Below are 6,000 nucleotides of genomic sequence, written 5' to 3'. Positions count from 1 at the left end.
ATTCTGCAGGGCTCCCCCATACATAATTGCTCACCAAACTATGACAAATTCCTGTTACTAATTTATCCCTCATGTCAGGTGATCAGACTGACAGAGCATATAATCAAATTTTAAAGCTTCATTTAAAATAATAAAACAACAATGGAGAGTGTTGGGAATGCTCCCACCTCACACAGGAAAAATATGAATGCCCCAAGCCTTAAGCCACTTTAATACTCACACATGTCTCACTGGAAAGTTAAGCTTTGCAAATATAATTCCAATTCTGTAACTTGTACTGCCTTTGGTTTGCCTCTGTCTCTATTTTCCACAAGCAGCTGGGGCTGAAAGCAGTTTTTCTTTGCACTTAGCATAGTCCGCACTGATTCTTGACCTTGAACATAAAACAACTTCTCCTTTATCTCAGGGCTAAGGTGAATTTCAAATTAACCCGTTCCTAGACAAATTGCTCACACTGTGTCAGAGGCTTTTCTTTGGTGATTAAAAGCTCCTCTGAGATATATGATCTTATCCAGATTGAAGGTACCTTCTAATGGGCATTGTTTAAATCAGGGGTCTCAAACATGCGGCCCGCGGAGCTCTTCCCTGCGGCCCGCGGAGCTCCCCCAGTTATTTCCTGTCGCCACCAAACTCCCCTCACCCCCGCCCCCCTCCCCGAGTTATTTTCTGTGCCTAAGCTCCCCGCGCGCTGCTCCCCAATGTTTGGGGCCGGGTCTCTCCCCTGGCCCCACCTGCCGCCCCCACGTGCCTCCCCCCAGTGTCTCCCGGCCCCCACTTGCTGCCCCCTCACCGCCCCGGAGCTCACGCTGACTCCACTCCTCCGCTATGCCGGCTTCCGGCATCACCTGCTGCCGCAGGGTCCTAGCGCCCCCCTGCACTAGGCCAGGGCACGCTGCCCTTCCCCCCTAGTCCTGAGACTCTCCAATGCCCCGAGCCTCTCCAATGCCTCAAACCCCTCACCCTCAGCCCCACAGCCCTCACCCCTGCACCCCCTCCTATCCCCAAACTCCATCCCAAAGCCTGCACCCCCACCCCCTGCCGCAGCCTGGAGCCTGCACCGAGCACAGAGCCTCCACTCCAGACCCCCTCCCCCACCCAAACTCCCTCCCAGAGCCTTAGGCAGTAAATCTAAGTGCGTGTTTTGTCCTTTGAGTGAGGTGCATTACTGAGTGTATATATTTATTAAAACTGCTTGGAAATGACTTCGTCAAAAAAAAAGAACACTCATGGAAGAAAAGAGAGTTTTCCAAGACAAATGGGAGAATTTATATTTTTTCACAGAGGTAAAAGATAAAATTCAATGCCTTATTTGTCAGCAAACGATTGCTGTTCCCAAGGAGTATAACGTGCGTCGGCACTATGACACGATGCACCGTGAAAAATATGATGCATTCACCGGAAAAATCCAAGAGGAAAAAGTTCAGCAACTTAAAGCAGCACTTGCCAAGCAAGGAAATTTATTTTCAGGGATTAACAAGTCTAGCGAAGATTCAGTAAGAGCAAGTTTTGTGATACGCGAAATGATAGCTAAATCATCGCGACCTTTTACAGAAGGCTTATTCAGAAAAGAATGTCTTATGAAGGCCAGTGAAATTTTATGTCCTGATAGGAAGAAAGTTTTTGAAGGCATAAGCTTGTCTGCAAATACAGTTGCCTGCAGGATAACGGATTTAGCTGATAATGTGCAAAAACAATTGATTCAAATGGCAAAAGACTTTGAAGTATTTTCAATTGCTCTTGATGAGAGTACAGATGTATCAGATACCGCACAGTGTGCAGTGTTCATTAGAGGTGTGGACTGCAATTTGAATATAACTGAAGAATTGCTAGACTTAATGCCACTGAAGGGTACCACAACGGGACGTGACATATTTCAAGGATTGGAAGAGTGCATTGAAAAAGCTGCGCTGCCATGGAACAAACTCGTATCTTTGGCTACGGACGGTGCGCCATCAATGTGCTCTGAAAACATTGGTGTGGTTGGATTATTGAAGACCAAACTGAACAGCCTCAATATACCAGGAATTAGCTTCACCAGTATACATTGTATTTTGCACCAAGAAGCCCTGTGTAGTAAAAGTCTACATATGAAAGAAGTTATGGATGTAGTTGTTAAAACTGTTAATTTTATACGTGCACGAGGGCTGAATCACAGACAGTTCACTTCTTTTCTAGCAAGTATGGACAGTGAATATGGGGAAGTTCTGTATCACACTCAAGTTAGATGGCTGAGTCGTGGAAATGTTTTGAAGCGTTTTTTTTGCACTTAAAGAGGAGATTGATTCCTTCATGAAAATGAAAAACAAGGAGGTTCCACAGCTTGCTGATTCCACTTTTATCTGCAACCTTGCTTTTCTAACAGATGTAACTGATCACCTGAATGCACTGAACTTGAAACTTCAGGGTAGAAAACAGGTGATAACACAGATGTATGACAGTATTAAGTCATTCAAAGTCAAGCTTAGTTTATGGGGGAAACAGCTGACTGCTGGCAATTTGGTCCATTTCTCAACTCTGAATTCCTTAGGAAAAGTTGAACCCAAATCCTTGAAAGAATATGCAGAGATCATTTCTAACTTACACAAACAGTTTGATGTGCAGTTTAAAGATTTCAAGGCACTTGAACCACATTTTCAACTTTTTTCCACACCATTTGCTGTTGAAATTGACAATGTTGCAGAGGAAATGCAGATGGAGTTAGTGGAGCTTCAGTGTGACACGATTTTGAAGCAGAAGTATACAGATGTTGGAATTCCAGAATTCTACAGGTTTCTTTCACAAGAAAGATTTCCCATGTTATTCTCTGCTTCTGCAAGGATAATGGCAATGTTTGGAAGTACATATATATGTGAACAGTTTTTCTCTTCCATGAAGATTAACAAATCTGTGTTAAGGTCAAGGCTCACTGATGAACATTTGCAAGCAACAATAAGATTGGTTTCGTCTCAGGATATCAAACCTAATATTGATGCTCTGGTTGATGCAAAACGCTGCCAGCTAAGTGGCCAAAAATGAAATGACTGTCAAAATTAGCACTGACGTTTCACATTACAGTTAAAGACGTTAATAACAAAGTTAATAAATTGACTTTTAATAGCATACTATATTTTAATACTATACTACTATATTACTCTTCATTTTTTTTTCTGCCTACCTCCAGGCGCTTCCCGCCGCCAAGCCGCCAAACAGCTGTTGGTGGCGCTTAGCACTTTCCAGGAGGGAGGGGGGAGGAGCGGGGAGCCGCGCGCTTAGGGGAGGAGGTGGAGAAGAGACAGGGCAGGGGCGGGGCCTCATGGAAGGGGTGGATTGGGGGTGGGGCCAGGGGCAGCAAGGGGGCGTGTCAGTGATGCGGCCCTCGGGCCAATGCACTAGTCCTCATCCGGCCCTCGGGGTCATTTGAGTTTGAGACCCCTGGTTTAAATGAATTTTCACGCGTGTGAAGATTCCAATTCGCTAAATACCTGCAGGTTTTAGGACCATAATGTACGTACATGTAATATGCTGGGGTACCCTTAGGGGGTAAGGTGGAATATTTAGACTGTCCCTTACCCATTTTCCACTTACACACACAGAGAGGGTGCCCTGTCCGCGCCAGCGGCTCAGAAACTAAGGATCTCTCCCTACAGGGTACTCTCACAGGAGAGACTCACAAGGAAGATTACGACTCTCCTACACCTCCCTTCAGCAAAGAGCGTCGGCTAGTCTCTGGGAGACGGCGCCGCTTACTCTAATTGCATCCAGTGAGATGATCAGATTGTCAGTAGCCCACACAGAAGGGAAAGGGGAGGGAAGATGGGTTCACACACTCCTAGACCCAGGCAGCTTCCTCGCCGGACTATGCCAGGCTGAGTCAGCCCACCGTGGGTCGGATCTCCTAAAGATCCACTAGTTACCGGGCTTGCGTTAGAGCAGTCCTGATCATGAGCTTCCGCTTCACAGGGTACTCTGGGCGTCTTCCGATAACGATCACTCACACTGGTGTACACACGCACACACACCAAGGCCTCTTTTTTTTTTAACCCTTTTTTAACCTTTTTATCTTTTAAATTTTTATTTATTTATTATTATTTTTTTTTAACCACGATGCATCTTTACCTGGTCCGGACCAATACCATGAGGCGGTATGACAACCCCTCTTGAGGTGGTAAAAACCCCTCAGCACTGGTGCATTCTAATGCATTTACCTATGCATTACCTTATGCATTTACCTATGCATTTACCTTGGCCAACTCAGCAGTTCCCAGTACTGCTATAAACTAACCTTATTGGGGCCTCTCCCCAATACCACTTTGCATTTGATCCTGCTGCACAGTCAATAAGTTCAGATGGCGTGAGCCCAACAGAGACAGACGTCCTCACGGACAGTCCTACTCCGAAACCCCAATAGAGATTTCAAAAGGTCTCATACCTCTCATGTGGCGCCATGGGGTTCGAAGGGGAATGATCCGTAGTAGCCGTCTGTGGGTCCGTGGGCGTTGCCATCCTGGACGAGCCCCCAAATTGTCGGAGAAAAACTTAGTTCTCGCTTTTTGTTTGGGTGCAGCAAAATCAAATACTTTATTATTTCTCCAGTAATTACAATGGAGGGAGAGAGTGCCATAGGACACAGGGTCACCCCAGTCCCGGACAGGTCTCTCAACTGGTAAACAATTACATCAAGCCTTTATACCTTTGTTACAGACAATTTCTAGCAATAATACAGACGGTAAAAAGCAACAAATACATTTTGTTTATACATAAGCTTTTCTGCTATCTTATTTGTCTCACTCCTAAGAAAAACAAGACTGCATATTGCAAGGTCGTAATAACTTTCACACAGTTCACTCTGTCTTACATTATCTTGCTTCTACAAATCTCACATCATTAGGGTCACAGCTAGCCTAAATCATGCTAACTAACTAACATTCATTAAGATCTCTTCAAATCCTTGTTAATTATTAATTGGCTTCCACAACTTGTATATAGCGCTGGGTGAAAGGTTTTTGGATGAATATTATATTTAGTGAAATATTTTGGTGGACCCAAAATGATTGTTTGGTTTGGTTTGGTTTCACCAAGAAAAGTGAAAAGAAAAGAAAAAGATCTTGGGTCAAAGTGTAATGTTGTTCTAATTTAGGTTAGGCTCGGTAAGAAGGAAAAACTAAATTGTTTGCACTAGTAAGTGTATTTGTGTAAAAGGGTGCAGAGGCTGGGCTTTAAGGGGCAGATAGCCATATTGTAGTAGTTGTAAGCTTTGCTTTCCCCATGGCCTCCAAAGAGTTTCCAAGCATTCTGAAGGAGGCCAGGAAGTTGCATTCTTCTGGTTGAACTCCAAGCGAGGAAGGCAAGGTAGACTTTGGTTGAAGAGGGTAACTCCCTGACCAGGAATCGAACCCGGGCCGTGGCGGTGAAAGCGCCAAATCCTAACCACTAGACCACCAGGGAGATGACATTTGGGGGGTTGGGCATAACTTTCTAGGCCTACTTTCTGTCCAACTGAGGCCATTCGTTCGTCTTCAAAGGAGGTTAACACAAGCTCTGAGCTCTTCGTTTCCTTACGGTTCCCTTCCTATTTTTAGCACTGATATGAAAAAGAAACAGAAAACATATTAAAACAATTTCCAGTATTGTTATACATTGAGGCCACGTCTTTTTTTTTTAAAACAGTTTTATTGCTATCTTGTTTTACTCTCCATGAGCTTACAGAAATGTACGAGGGATTAATAAGATGTGGTGGAATCGTCAGCCTTAAGCAATCTCCATCCCAATGAAGAGGGCTGGTGGAGGATTTGAGAAAGAAGCAGTTATCTCAACTACTGAGCGCTGGCGAAGATATAGAAATAAGTAGAGAAGCTCTAGATGGCTGCTCAGGGGGTGGGGGGCAATCAGCTTCTGAAAGGTTATTTTTTCCCTCTCTTGGCTGGGCTAGAAGAGAATCAACTCTCTTAGGACCATGGAATTGTCAATGTGTCTTGTCTTCATGATGTACTAAAGGTCCGAGACCACCTCAGCTGGTTGAGA

The 6,000-nt window shown here is 44.6% G+C and overlaps 1 non-coding gene across 1 annotated transcript; it reads right to left on the bottom strand.

The window, feature by feature from the left end:
- Positions 1–5,352: 5,352 nt before the first annotated feature.
- On the bottom strand, positions 5,353–5,424 carry TRNAE-UUC. The gene has a single exon. It is a non-coding gene; the product is annotated as a tRNA-Glu (tRNA).
- Positions 5,425–6,000: the final 576 nt, after the last annotated feature.

Source organism: Mauremys mutica, unplaced genomic scaffold (genome assembly GCF_020497125.1).
Source record: "Mauremys mutica isolate MM-2020 ecotype Southern unplaced genomic scaffold, ASM2049712v1 Super-Scaffold_100201, whole genome shotgun sequence".
Classification (NCBI taxonomy): domain Eukaryota; kingdom Metazoa; phylum Chordata; order Testudines; family Geoemydidae; genus Mauremys; species Mauremys mutica.
This window is presented reverse-complemented; position numbering and strand designations above follow the sequence as displayed.